Raw genomic sequence first — 13,214 nt, forward strand, 5'->3', positions numbered from 1 at the left:
GTGTGTTTGGGGTTGCCTGTGCACACGCTGGCGTACATGTGCATTTTGGTGTTGTTGTTGAGAAGCGAGGGGCGTAAGCTGACAACCATGACAGATGATGTCTTTATCCAGCTGTTTCAGAAGACTTTTTGCACTTTGTGTGTGTGTGTGTGTGTGTGTGTGTGTGTGTGTGTGTATCTGTAAGTTTCAGGGTCATATCTGCCCCCAAGCATTTTGGACCTGATTCCACACGGGATAAAAGGGAGGGGTTGTTACCATTCACACCCCAGGAATGTCTGTACTCCTGTCTTCTCTTCTGGGAATTTCCTCTTCCCTCACCCTCTTCTCTTCCTTTCCCCCTCTCTCTCTCTCTCTCTGTCTCTCTTACTCATTCATTTATCCCTGAGGTGACAGGTAGAGGGAGGAGGGAATGCCAGATGCACACCTGGTTAATTTTTTGTGAAGAGAGGGAGAGGGAAACAGTGAGAGGGATAGACAAAAGAGAGAAAGAATAGTCCTTGAGTTAGTCCTCTGCATCACTGGTTTATTTATTCAGGATCTGAGGAAGTGTGTGTGTGTGTGTGCTTCAGTGTCCTTGTTGGTTTGTGCATCACTGAACTTACTTATGTGTCCTCTATCTTGCATGCATACACAATATATGCATAATATGCCATTTTACCCAAAGTGCATTGCAGTAGTATGAGTGCATACAATTTCACGATTTACGTGTGAGGTACTGCACGTATCAGAGCTTTCAAGACATACAGTACACATTTAAGTTCTGTTGGGAGTTTAGATCCTGCTGATCATTTTACCTATCAAATGATAAGAACATTGTCATTGCTTTTTCTAGAGCGCCATGCCAACTCTTTCACGTTGGCAGTAATCAACAGCTATGATCATTATTTTAAATGTGTGGGTAGTAGTTGTGCTGGCCCTACTGCTCCTATAAACATCGCAGGACAAAATTAAGCTCAAAGTCAACTATAAGGAAAGGTGTTATTATTTGGGAACTGTTCGCTGTGTACGCTCTGACCTCATCACTCCCTGCAGCATAAACATAAGTCTGCGAACAGGGCGTGACAACAATAAATTCTCCCCCTTTAGGGTAAACTACAATCAGGCTGATAAAATGGTAATGGGATTGGACGACATACCATGATTTGCAATACACTGAAGGATCATTTAACATGTACCTAAATTGCAGCTATTTGGTCCTCTAAACTCAGCTATTGTTCATTTCTCCTTTTGTTGACAATGCAGGAGAGACACCAAAGTGATAAAAAAAGTATTCATATCTATAGACCACCAGTGGGAAACACTGTGAGAACCCTGCCCGCTGACTGACAAAAAACGACGGCTCAACTTGAGTATTTCAAGTCAACAGAGGTGTCACAGACGGACTCATTCTACTCATATTAGAATATATTAATTTTGAATATCAGCTTTAAGCTCTTTTGTATGTCCATGTCGTGCTTCTTTGTGTCTGCAGTTAAACAGCCTAACTACCAAACAGATTTAAAAAGCAGAAGAAAAGATCTGCCCTGACACAGTTGTTACATTATGGGAGAAACCTTGGTGACTGTGGACAAAGCCAATCTATTTGAGAGTGTCAAACCAAATGAGTTGATTTACAATTTGAGGTAGCAATCAATTGCTTGCTTCTTTTTAATGGCTTGCAGAACATTTTAAATACAGTTTAACACATACCGGTCAACGCAACTGCAATGGAAATAGGGAGTAGGGTGATGTAAAACCTCTAGGAATCAGTGTAACCTGTGATCAGACTTTTCAGTCGCGTAGCACCACAGCGCGGACACTCTCGAGGTCAGCCATATGACGCCTGAAACGTAGTGGACAATGGAAATTACCCCGCTACACTGCTACCCTGTGTGATTGCCACCTCTCCCGAGAACACTGAAGCCAGGGAGCTCGCTCCGCAGTGCATTAGCATTGTATCATTGAGCTGAGATTACAGCATGCACTTCATTTTTTATTCCGTTTGTCAGTGTGACGACCCATGAGATTTTCCTTTCATGGCCCTGGGATGCCAGCTAAGACACATAATGTGAGTTTCACGGGTAGAAACAGACATGATAGGTATGTCAACAGATGGGGAGTATTTGGCATGTGGGATTGGTGTTTAGGATATTGGGTGAGCGACTTTACATCCAGCCGTGTTGTATCTAGAGGGAGCTTTCTCCTTCTGGATTTACATGAGGAAAAATAAAGCGAGGGACAGATTTGCATTTGGGTAAAGGTGCACCTGTACCTAAGGCTATGGTGTCTGTTCTGTGTATGCAGTCTGCATCAGATATACTAAATTGCTAAAAGGTCAGTCTTCTTACTTTCTACCAGTCTGCTAAATCACAATAATTTACGCTAAAGTGTTAGCACCAGGTAGCACCACAGCTGATGATTAACTGGTGACACAAAGAGGAGTTTGGTGTTTATCTATCTGTGGTCTCTTAACAGAAAAACTGACCTTTGGAAAATGTGAAAAGATGTTGTATTCTATCAGCTGCAGAATGTTGTTTTGTGAATTGTGAACATATTTGGAGCAGAGCACCTCTCATCTGAACACGTCTGGCTGCATTGATGTAGAGTCCCTGTGTTTTCTTTGTGCCGATAAGTGGCCAGGCCTTGGGCACTTGTATTTTAATTAGCATCAGGTTGTATGAACTCAAAATCCACGAAACGGCGGTGTAAGATGTGTCCTTTTGCTGAATGCCTTATGAAGAGGCTTTGTCAGAGACAGCAAAATGGCCAGGACAGCTGAGGGAGAGCTTTGAGCAGGAGAAAACAACCTGAAATGGCAGCGACTGCCAGGTTCACGGTCAGAGCATCTGTGTGTGTGTGTGTGTGTGTGTTTAGCAAGAGAGATACAGAGAAAGATAGTACAGGGGGAGGACTAAACACGAGGCAGCAGAAAAATACAACCATACAAACAAAAGTATTGATTTGAATGGCCTCTCTCTCTGTTTCTTTTTCTCTCCCTCTTCCCCCTTTCCATCCTTTGCCCTCGCCATCCCCTCAGCTTTTATTCCCTTGTCTCTCTGCCCTTTTTTTCCTCTCATCTAGAGAGCCGCTGGAGGACTTTATTTTCCATCCATCTTGAAGTACTGTAAGGATGGATGGAGGACAGGATGGAGGGCTTAAAGAGAGAGGCAAAAATGGATTGGAGAAGAAAAGTGGAAATGGAGAGACAGCGATAGAGAGAGAGAGACTGGGGCCGGTAGTTGTTGAAATGAGTGCAACCGGTGCAGCTGAAATGGAAGGAGATGCTAAAAGTGGAAAGGCTGGATAGAAAGAGGAGAAGAATAAGAAAGGGGGGAGAGCATGAGACGGACAGGGGGGGAGAGAGGAGGAAAAAAGGGGAAGAAGACGAGGTCTAAAGTGAAGGAGAAAGAGGAGCAGACAGAGGGAGTACTGGAGCAAAGGATGCTGGGAGAGTTAAAGGTCTCGTTTCCCTCTCTGCTCCCCCCTCAACACCCCCTCGTTATCCCTATTAGCACCTGCTGGGCTAACGAGGGCCCCGCTCCCCGTTGCCAAGGCAACTCCTCACCAACCTTCGCTCATTCTTTTTTCCCTCCTCTCCTCTCCTCACTCCCTCTACCCCCACACACACACACACACACACACACACACACCTCTAACTCCAGCAACCACTAACTACCTTCAATCTCAACCCCTCCTTCCCTCCCTCCCCTCCACCGCTTCCTCTCCAGGTAATGAAAGGAAGATATGAAGCGAAGGGTGTGTGGGGAAGGAGAGAGGGGGCGGGGGGGCACTGCTGAAAGGGAAAGAAAGAAGATTTGAAGTGAACATGCATTATACCCTGTTTCCCTTCCCTCTGCCTTATTATCTGCTGCTGTATCCTATTGACTATTCAATGCATTCAGATGGTGTACTCATTGATTTAATGGTTGGATGTGGAGTGGACAGTGTTCCCCGGTTTTATAGAAGGAAGCCGATGAGAGAAACCCATAAATACAGAGCTAATGCAGTGCATGTTGCCCTCACTGACGAGCCTTTCAGTCCTCTGAGTTAGCCTCCTTTTGATACTGTGTCAGCCATATTGGCCTTTTTCTATATACCACATACTGGCTCATCAGATGGTTGATTAGATACATACAGTATGTATTGTATATATTCAGTGTCTAGTTGCTGTATTCACCAGTGATTGAAGAGGTATTTAGATTATTTACTTAAATAAAAGACGTCATACCTCTATGTAAAAAGTATTGCAAGTACAAGTTCTCCATTTCCGTTTCAGGATCCTGTTATCGTGCGTGCTGGCTCACTGTTACACTCACGGCCTACTGGATAACTTGAATAGAACTAAGCCAATGTTAATAGTTAGCAACATTTGTGCTTTTCAAAAGCACATTTTGCTGCTGTGAAAGAGATCAAATATTCTTATTATCGATGCTATCTTGTTTTACACAATTATCGTGTTTCATATGCACATTATTAGTTTTGATTAAATAGTTCCACATTTTAGGCTTTTTCTATTTTTTGCTTAGGGTTAGAGGAGAAGATGGCTGCCATGTCTGTTTTGTAAATTGTAAACAGCAAGTTGTTGCTTTACAAGTGTTAAGGTGCCGGACTATTTCTTGGCTGCGTGCAGTTGCCAGGAAACCGGAATTACATATTGGCATATAACACCTGAAAAATGGCAAACTGACATTTTTACACTTTTGAAAAGAGATAGAATTATAAATACAAAGACATATTATTCTATAATGGTGCTGTTATAAATATTTTGTTAACTTTTGGGACAGAGCCAGGCTAGTTGTTTCCAGTCTTTATGCTACGCTAAGCTAAACCGTCTGTAACTTCATATTCATCATGCAGACATTAGGGTGCTATTGACCTTCTCAGCTAACTCTCAGCAAGACATAGAATAAACCCACCTCGGAATAGAACTTAGGTCCAATACTAGAGTAAATATACTTAGTTATTTTACAACAATGGTTGTTACGGTCACAATGCAGGATGGCTGTCGTGCCTCCTCAGTTTGGCCAGTGGGAGATGAGCGCCCATGAAAGCAGTAAAATCATACACCTGGGGGGTCTCTAAAAATCATCAGCACCATTATTTAAATCACAAATATTTTTTTATATTATAATATAATAATTATAAAAATAAACAGCAGTGTTCAAATTATGATTTCATCTTTGTGGGGGTCTCTTTAAAAAAAATGTAATTCACTTTTACTTTACAACAAGCAGCAACCGATAATATAACATATTATACGTATAACATGACCAAAAACACGCCCATGCATGGTGAAATAATGTGAAAAGTCAGAAAGGAGGATAATTCCACTTAACACACACACATTGTCAAGAACAGGACAGGATCATATCTTCCCCTAGACTAGAGCAATCTTTTTTTCCCCTTAGGCCTATATTTAAATTAAATTAATATTCAAATATGAAATTTATTGGGGTTTAAATATGAAATGAAATTGATATTTAACTTGATAGCTGAAATGTCTTACTTATTTACAATTAGGCTACTATTTTTTTATATTTAAATATGTACATGTCTTTTTTATTCTTTATTTATTGGACAATGGGAATATTACAGTTCAGGAAGTGTATATTGATAATACATGAACTCAGGGTAGCTCCTCTCATTGCCCTTTTTTTCTGTCCCTTGTCCCTGTCACAAATATTTCAGAACTATTTGACAAGAACAAGGGATATATGGGTTATAGCATATTTAAGTAAAAAGAGAAGAAAACATGTTTAAAGACCTGGCAGTATTTTCTTCAATAATCATATAAATAAACAATACAATGATATATATAGATTGGTTAGGTACACCTCTGTTTTATAAAAAGCATTAGTGTGATGACCCTCCCAGTGGTTGTGTCTGTTGTATACAGTATATGAGGTCCATTCAGTCCATATTTTAACAAACTTGTTCATTTGTAACCGATGTGAGAATGTGATTGGAGTGTGTGTTTTTATTCATAAAACCTCTGTATATTCTAGACATATTACCCTTTTTCAATACAGAGTATGCTCCAAGTAAGACTTGGAGCAGGATTGTAAGTAGCAGACTAATCACAGGATCATCATTGTCTATATGATTTTTGATAGCTTGATCAAAATGGTGGCGTAGTTGCAGGTATCAATAGAAGTCCTTCTTTTCTAAGCCATGCTTTTGTTGAAGGGTTTGGAAGTCCTTCAGTTTTCCTCTATCTGTTATGGAGTAGAATGTTGCAATACCTTTGGCTATGAAGGTTTTAAATCTACCATCCATTTGCTTGGGTTTCAAATCTGGATCGTAGGTACACCATTTAAGTACTTTCGGTTTGTCTTGTAAATTATATTCCTCTTTCATTGTGTTCCATGTTTTAAGTTGGAATTTTAACCGTGGGTTTTGGATACCATTAATGAATTTTCTCAAGTCTGTATTACCCAGTAATGTCTGTATAGGAGGGTTCCTAATCAAAAATAGTTCAATGTCTTTCCATCTGGCATAGTAAGTTTAATTACATAAATTTAGCAGAGGTCTAATCTGGGCTGAGAAAAAAAAAATTCTCAGGTGTGGTACTGCCATACCTCCTTCCTCCTTTGACAATTGTAAAGTTTTATATCTAACTCTAGGTTTTTTACCTTGCCAAATGAGCCTGGAAATCATTTTATCCCACTCTGAGAATTGCTTGGTGGAAATTTCTGCGGGAAAAGACTGGAACAACAACAACAGTCTTGGGAGAATGTTCATTTTCACAGATTCAACCCTTTGGACGAGACTCAAGAATGGATTGGTGTTCCATCTCTGTATATCTGATTTTATTCTTGACAAGAGACGGTCATAGTTAATCTTTGCAAGTGATGAGATCTCCTTGGAGATCAATATCCCGTATTCTGGGCCCATTTCAGGTTAAATTTATCTTTAAGTTGTCTTGGTGGTGCATTGTTCAGTGTGAGGAGCTGTGTTTTCTGAATATTAAGTTTGTATGCGGCATATTTTCCAAAAATGTCCAGGAGTTTGAATAGTTCAGGAAGTGAATTGGTAGGTTACCCTAAATATATCAAAACATAATCTGCAAACAACACAGCCTTGTGTTGGTCTCCGTTTATAGATATGCCTCTTACGCTCTCAGTCGGTCTAATCCATTGAGCAAGGGGCTCTGTGTAGAGCGCAAAGAGAAGTGGGGATTAATCCACAGCTTTGCACCTCACTCTAGATTAATACTGTCTGTTAAGTATCCATTTATTTTAATTCGTGCACAAGCGTTCCTGTATAGATTGCTGATTGCTTTAACAAACTTTGTATGAAATCCAAATCTCTCAAGAACCCTATATAAGTATATCCAGCTCACTGCATCAAAGGCTTTTTCAGCATCTGGGCTAACTAATAGAGCTTCTACCTTATTTTCCTGGATATGATTCAGTACATGTAGTGACCGTCTAATATTGTCATGAGTTTGTCTCTGCAGGATAAATCCTGTTTGATCAGTGTGTATGATCTGTGGGAGAATCTTGTTAACTCTTTTTGTAAGAATTGAAGTGTATAGTTTGTAGTCTGTGTTGAGTACCGAGATCGGCCTCTATGAGCCGCATTCCAGTCTATCTTTTCCCTCTTTGGGTATAACTGAGATGGTTGCTTCTCTCCAGGATGGTGGGGTTTTCCCCTCTTTTAGAGCTGTATTAAAGGTTTTAAGTAGGCTAGGTGTCAGCTCTGATCGGAAGCTCTTGTACCATTCAGAGGGGAACCTATCTGGGCCAGGTGATTTGTTTGCCTTTAGCTTGGAAATTGCATTATTGAGCTCATCTTCAGTTATTTCAGCTCTTAGTTTATTGCTTTGGCTGTTTGATAGTGTTGGTAACTTAAGGGACTCCAGAAATCTTACAATTTGATTTTCTTCTTCTAGCTGTGGCTGTGTGTACAGATGTTTCTAATAGTTTTGGAAAGCCATTTGTATCTCATTGTTTATCTACAGTAGCTCTTGAGTTTGGATCCCTAATTTTATAGATTGTGCTATCTGCTCGTTGTTTTTGCAGTTTCCTTGCTAAAAGCTTTGCAAATTTTGGGCCACTCTCATAGTATTTTTGTTTTGTAGAAATCATATTTTTTTGTATTTCTTGTGTGTACATAACATTTATTTCATTTCTAATTTCCTTGAGCCTTGGAGGAAGGTCTGAGTTTGAGTCCCCTTTATGTTTAGCCTCAAGCTATTTTAGTTCCCTATTTAGTTCTGATAGTCTTAGTTGTCTCTCTTTCTTTTTGCGTGCACAGTAAGAAATAATTTCTCCTCTAAGAACAGCTTTTAATTTGTCCCATAAAATATCCAGACCTACCTCTCCATTATCATTTTCTAGCCCAAGGTTCTTACAATTTCGTCTTTCATTTTGGTTGTGAATTGTTGCTTATTCAAAATATTTAGCCTCCACAATGTATTTCTAGGTTTGCTACTTATTTCTAGTGATAGCAGAAGAGGTGCATGATCAGACAGAGCAGTATTTCTTATCTCACAATTATGTATTCTGTGGCGGTGTCTTTTAAAAATAAAAAAATAATCAATTCTGGAATACACTGCATGTGGGTGGGAGTAATGAGTGTAGTCCCTACCAGTTAGGTTATAATCTCTCCAAAGATCTATTGCACCCAACTCTATCATGAGAGCCTTACGTTTCTTATGTATGGGGGTTAAAGTAGTTTTTTTTTTTAAAAAGTACCCTTTTAAGAAGCTAGCCTTGGATTGAGGTGTATGTTCCAGTCTCCCTAGATGATATAATTTGTTCTCTTGTAATAAGTAAAGTTTCTGTTAATAACATAAAATATGTATCTGCCTTCCTTATCTTTCATTTCTGTAAGTTGTTCAAATAGGACTTTATGAGAGATCAGGATGGCCACTCCTTGTCTATGACCAAATTTGTAAGATGACCCATTCTTTTCAGCTTTTCGTGTTCAGAAGAACCAAGTTGTGTCTCTTGCAATAACACTATTTGTGCATTCTCCTTTTTCATTTTACTTCTGAATCTTACTTCTCTTAATTGGGTTTAAAACCCCATTGACATTATAAGCAATCACTTTTATTCTATTATCTATCCTAGCCATGGCCTCTCATTAGTTTCAAACATATAAGAATTATCCCAGTGTGGTAATAAGCATTTATAAAAATATTAGTGATGCACCGATGTGAAAATTGTGGCCGATACTGATAACCAATATTAATAATGCTGTTATGGCCGATACCGATATTTACCGATGTCGATATCTCTGTATAGAACACATTTTTTTATGATCCATGTTAGCCTGGCGTTGGGACAGCCTTTTCAATAGTGCCGTAGCTGCCATTAGCGTTGTTTCAATTCCGTCAGTCAGTCTATTGATTGTTCTACATAGCTCTTGTTTGATCTCTGTAAGATGTTGTTTGTTATCCCGTCTGAAGTCCTTGAGCTCGTTCAATATACTTTGCAAGCTAACATCCGTTCTCTCCTCTTCTCTTGGGTTCGGGGAGTTGCTTCGGCTAGCGATGTGTTGCTGTAACAGTTCTTCGTTATCTTCATTCATAAATTGTGGTTTCTTGCCTTTTGGGTTAACCCTGTTTTTGCTCATGTTCGCTAATCTGTCCTCCCAGAAAAACGCTGAGTTTTTTTGTGATTGTTGCGGGCAAAAATCCTTGATTATGCGGCACGTTTTCTTAAAAAATGCTATGGAATATGCGGGCTATTTATGCAGTTTTATGCGATGAAATTGCGGGAACTTGCAAAAACTGCGGTTTGATGCAAAAGAGAAGAAAAAGTGATTCCCCCAACACCCTGCTTTTTTTAAACTTAATTTCCAAAAATAGTTTACAGATATTCAGCCATTGCAATAAGTAAACAAATTAGATACACAAATATATACAAATAATATAATATTAAAGTAAAAATAAAAGTAATAGTCTAAACAGAGGGAAATAAAAGATACAAAAGAGACACTTTCAAAAATCGTTAATAATATAGACAGCAGGAGCACTTAAACAAAGAAATTTGAGTAGATACTCAAAGTAGATTTTGGCTGATTATGCATTGAATTATGCGATCGTATAATCGCGTTTTTCTGGAGGGACTGGCTAATTCTCGCTTTACTGTTATCTAAAGTGTTTTTAGATCAAAACCGTCGGGGAGCACAAGTATCAAGCACCCGGAAGTCCCGAGCAAATACGTCCATGTCTTATTCAATGAAAATGTTTTGACTTGGTTGTAGATAGGATGAAACAACTAGACCTTTCTCAGTTGTGGTGCTGAACTGTGCAATTCCACTTTGAGCAAGCATTTAACATTTAGTTTGTTCTGTTTTCCATTATAATAGCCTAAATCGTACACAACGGGAGAACGCAATGGCCAATTAAACAATAAAAGCCATTAATTACCATTATGCAGAGAAACTGGTCTGATTTCAGCAGGCTGTGGTCGTGGTCCTGGGACTCATGATGCTGACGTCCGATGTCCTGTCTTTATCCACTATTGGACGAACGGAGCAGGATCAAATTTGTCAAGGAAAGACCTTTCAGAAAGGCTCCTGGCACACAGTCTGTTTCTGGTCTGACAGTCTGTGTCATTGCATGCAGAAAATCCTCTCTCGCACTCTGCAGAGGTCGGGGGAACAGTGTTGCTTTTATTTTTATTTTTGGTGGCATGGTTGCTGGTTCTTTTACACGATTTATTTTTATTTAGAAAATCAAGCCATGAAACATATATATATATATATATATATATATATATATATAAATATATATATATAAATATATATATATATATATATATATATATATATATATATATATATATATATTTATATATTTTTTGGCACTTTCCCCTTTATTAGATAGTGACAGTGGATAGACAGGAAAGGGGGAGAGAGATGGGGGATGACACGCAGCAAACAGCAGCAGGTCGGATTTGAACCCGCGCTTTATTAACATAAATATGTCTTGATATATTGAAGGAAAAAGTGCTTTATTTGTGATTTAAATAATCGTGCTGATGATTTTTAGAGACCCCCACAGGTGTATGATTTTACTGCTTTCATGGGAGCTCATCCTCTCTCTCTATGGGAGCTCAGCTCCCACTGGCTCCCACGTAATTCGAACCCTGATAAACATCCTACTCATAGGCTACTTTTTTTATTTTTATAAAAGAGACCCCCACAAAGATGAAATCATAATTCGAACACTGCTTCTGCCCCTCAAAAAAAAGATATGCCCTGCTACCCGCACTGCCCCAGCTGATTTTGCTGGGTTTTTTCTCTGCCGCTTTCCTGTTGATTCGGTTATTAGACACAAGTTTCTTTTGTTGTTTGTCGTTTGCATATCCATACTTATTCCTGCTCCACCACTCCTTAGACCTGTCTATGAGAAAGTGCATTTTCCCCGACTGTGTCACACAGCAAGGTTCTCTAACGGTGCCAGAGCAGCTGTCATTACGCATGGCTGTAGCTGTTTATAGCATCCGTACCACTAATTCATCACGTTCCTGCAAACCATCATCGGGGTAAAATCTCAGTCATCATTATTATTATTAAACAAAAGGATAGGCAATGATTCATTTATAGTGCTCATGTTAAAACTAACTTCACAGAGTGCTTCACAATTCAGGATCACGTTAGCCGCTCATTAACAGGGAGATGACTCAAATGTAAATACAAAGAATGATGGAATTTATCGCTCGTAAATAATTAGAAATTAAGTTTATAAATGTGCTTTTGAAATTTTCCAGAACACGGTGCAGCCGGCAGAAACAATAACACAATCAGTGAAATTGACCAGCAACCCAAAAACAATGTTACCCATCTCTCTACTTATATTCAATCTCCTTCTCATCATACCACCCGCAAATATCTCGGATAAAGCCCGGTGTATGCTGGTCTGAAGTAAGCGAGGGGGGGCACACATGCTCACCGCAAATTCTTCCTTCATTAATACCAGTGTATGTGTGGAAAAAGGCGTACACATCATTCATACATCTGGCCCCAGGAGACTTTATCAAACTCATCCTGATGTGCCAATGCTGCAAAGCTCTGACGTAGTGAATGTCTGAGAAGAGTTTGTACAGATATTGGTATTTATGTGTAAATACCAAGAAATGATTTAGTGAACTAAACAGTTTTTGTTTGTTTTTATTTCACTGATAGTTATATTAAGTATTAAAAATAAAATCATCCATAACCGTAAAAATATTTCTGTGGACTTAAAATTGTTTGTTTTTTTGTTGTTGTTGCCTTGCTGCCCTGGCATTTGGCCTTTGTTCCCCTAAAGACTTGACAACACCAAAGGCTAATTGACCTTACCCCTAAAATGATAAAATCCCAGGCTTGTATGGAACAACTTTTTTTCTGTATTAAAATTGATATTGGCCTTCAAAACCGTGTTCCTAATAGAATCCTCAACTGTGGAGCAGAGGGAGGCGTTGCTGCTGTTGCTTACAAAAGACCATTTTGTTTTTCTTGTTCTATCCTTCCTCCTTTTATTCTTTCACGGTCCTCCTTGATCGTTCAACACTTTCTCCGGCTCTCAGAGAGATGGCTCAACAGACGTGCTCGTTAATTCATGAACATTCTGTCGCTGAAAACGCTCACTGGAACCGTTGTGTTGTGGCGAACTGCAGGGATGCATCCACAGCGAACACAGGTACACACAATGATATGAACACACACACAAACGTTGCGGGTTTGTAAATGTAATGGGATGAGTGTAATCTGATTACAATAAACAGCACCTTGATTCAGTAGTGAATTAAAATAATCTTCTTCAGAGTGGATTTTGGAGGCAAGCAAACCCCAAAATAACTGGATTGATATCCATCAACTGGAGCATCTCCACCAGACTGCATTTAACAAGTAATGTACTCAATACTGCATAGACACACACACATACATACACACAGCCACCTACACACAGTAGGAAGTGGTTGTGAATTCAGCGTGTATCCAGTAAGTGCTGATAATGAAGCTGTCTGTGGTGATCAATAGAGATCAGCTGTCGTCACTTCTCGCCGCTCCGGCCCTCTCTGCTTCCCTCACCATGTCTTATCTCAGTCCTGCCTCTCCATTCCCCTCTGCACCTCCTCACTCCTCCGCCATCGCTCACTCTCCTCCTCCTCCGTCGACAGCAGCGCCATCGGCCCACAAACGTTTCCTCCAGCCACACTGAAATGGAAAGTTCCCGTCTGAAAGACATTTTTCTTCTCACGGTGCAAACATGACTCGAAATCGAATGAATTGAAATG

The 13,214-nt window shown here is 39.6% G+C and overlaps 1 long non-coding RNA gene across 1 annotated transcript in view; it reads left to right on the top strand.

Annotated features, from left to right (window-relative positions):
- LOC120572684 overlaps positions 1–12,800 on the top strand; it is a 73,427-nt gene extending 60,627 nt beyond the window's left edge. The window contains exons 2-3 of the long non-coding RNA XR_005641467.1: positions 12,504–12,616; positions 12,741–12,800. This is a non-coding gene — a long non-coding RNA (uncharacterized LOC120572684). The remainder of the gene's footprint in view (positions 1–12,503; positions 12,617–12,740) is intronic.
- The last annotated feature ends 414 nt before the right edge of the window (positions 12,801–13,214 follow it).

Source organism: Perca fluviatilis, chromosome 14, assembly GCF_010015445.1.
Source record: "Perca fluviatilis chromosome 14, GENO_Pfluv_1.0, whole genome shotgun sequence".
NCBI classification, from domain to species: Eukaryota; Metazoa; Chordata; class Actinopteri; order Perciformes; family Percidae; genus Perca; species Perca fluviatilis.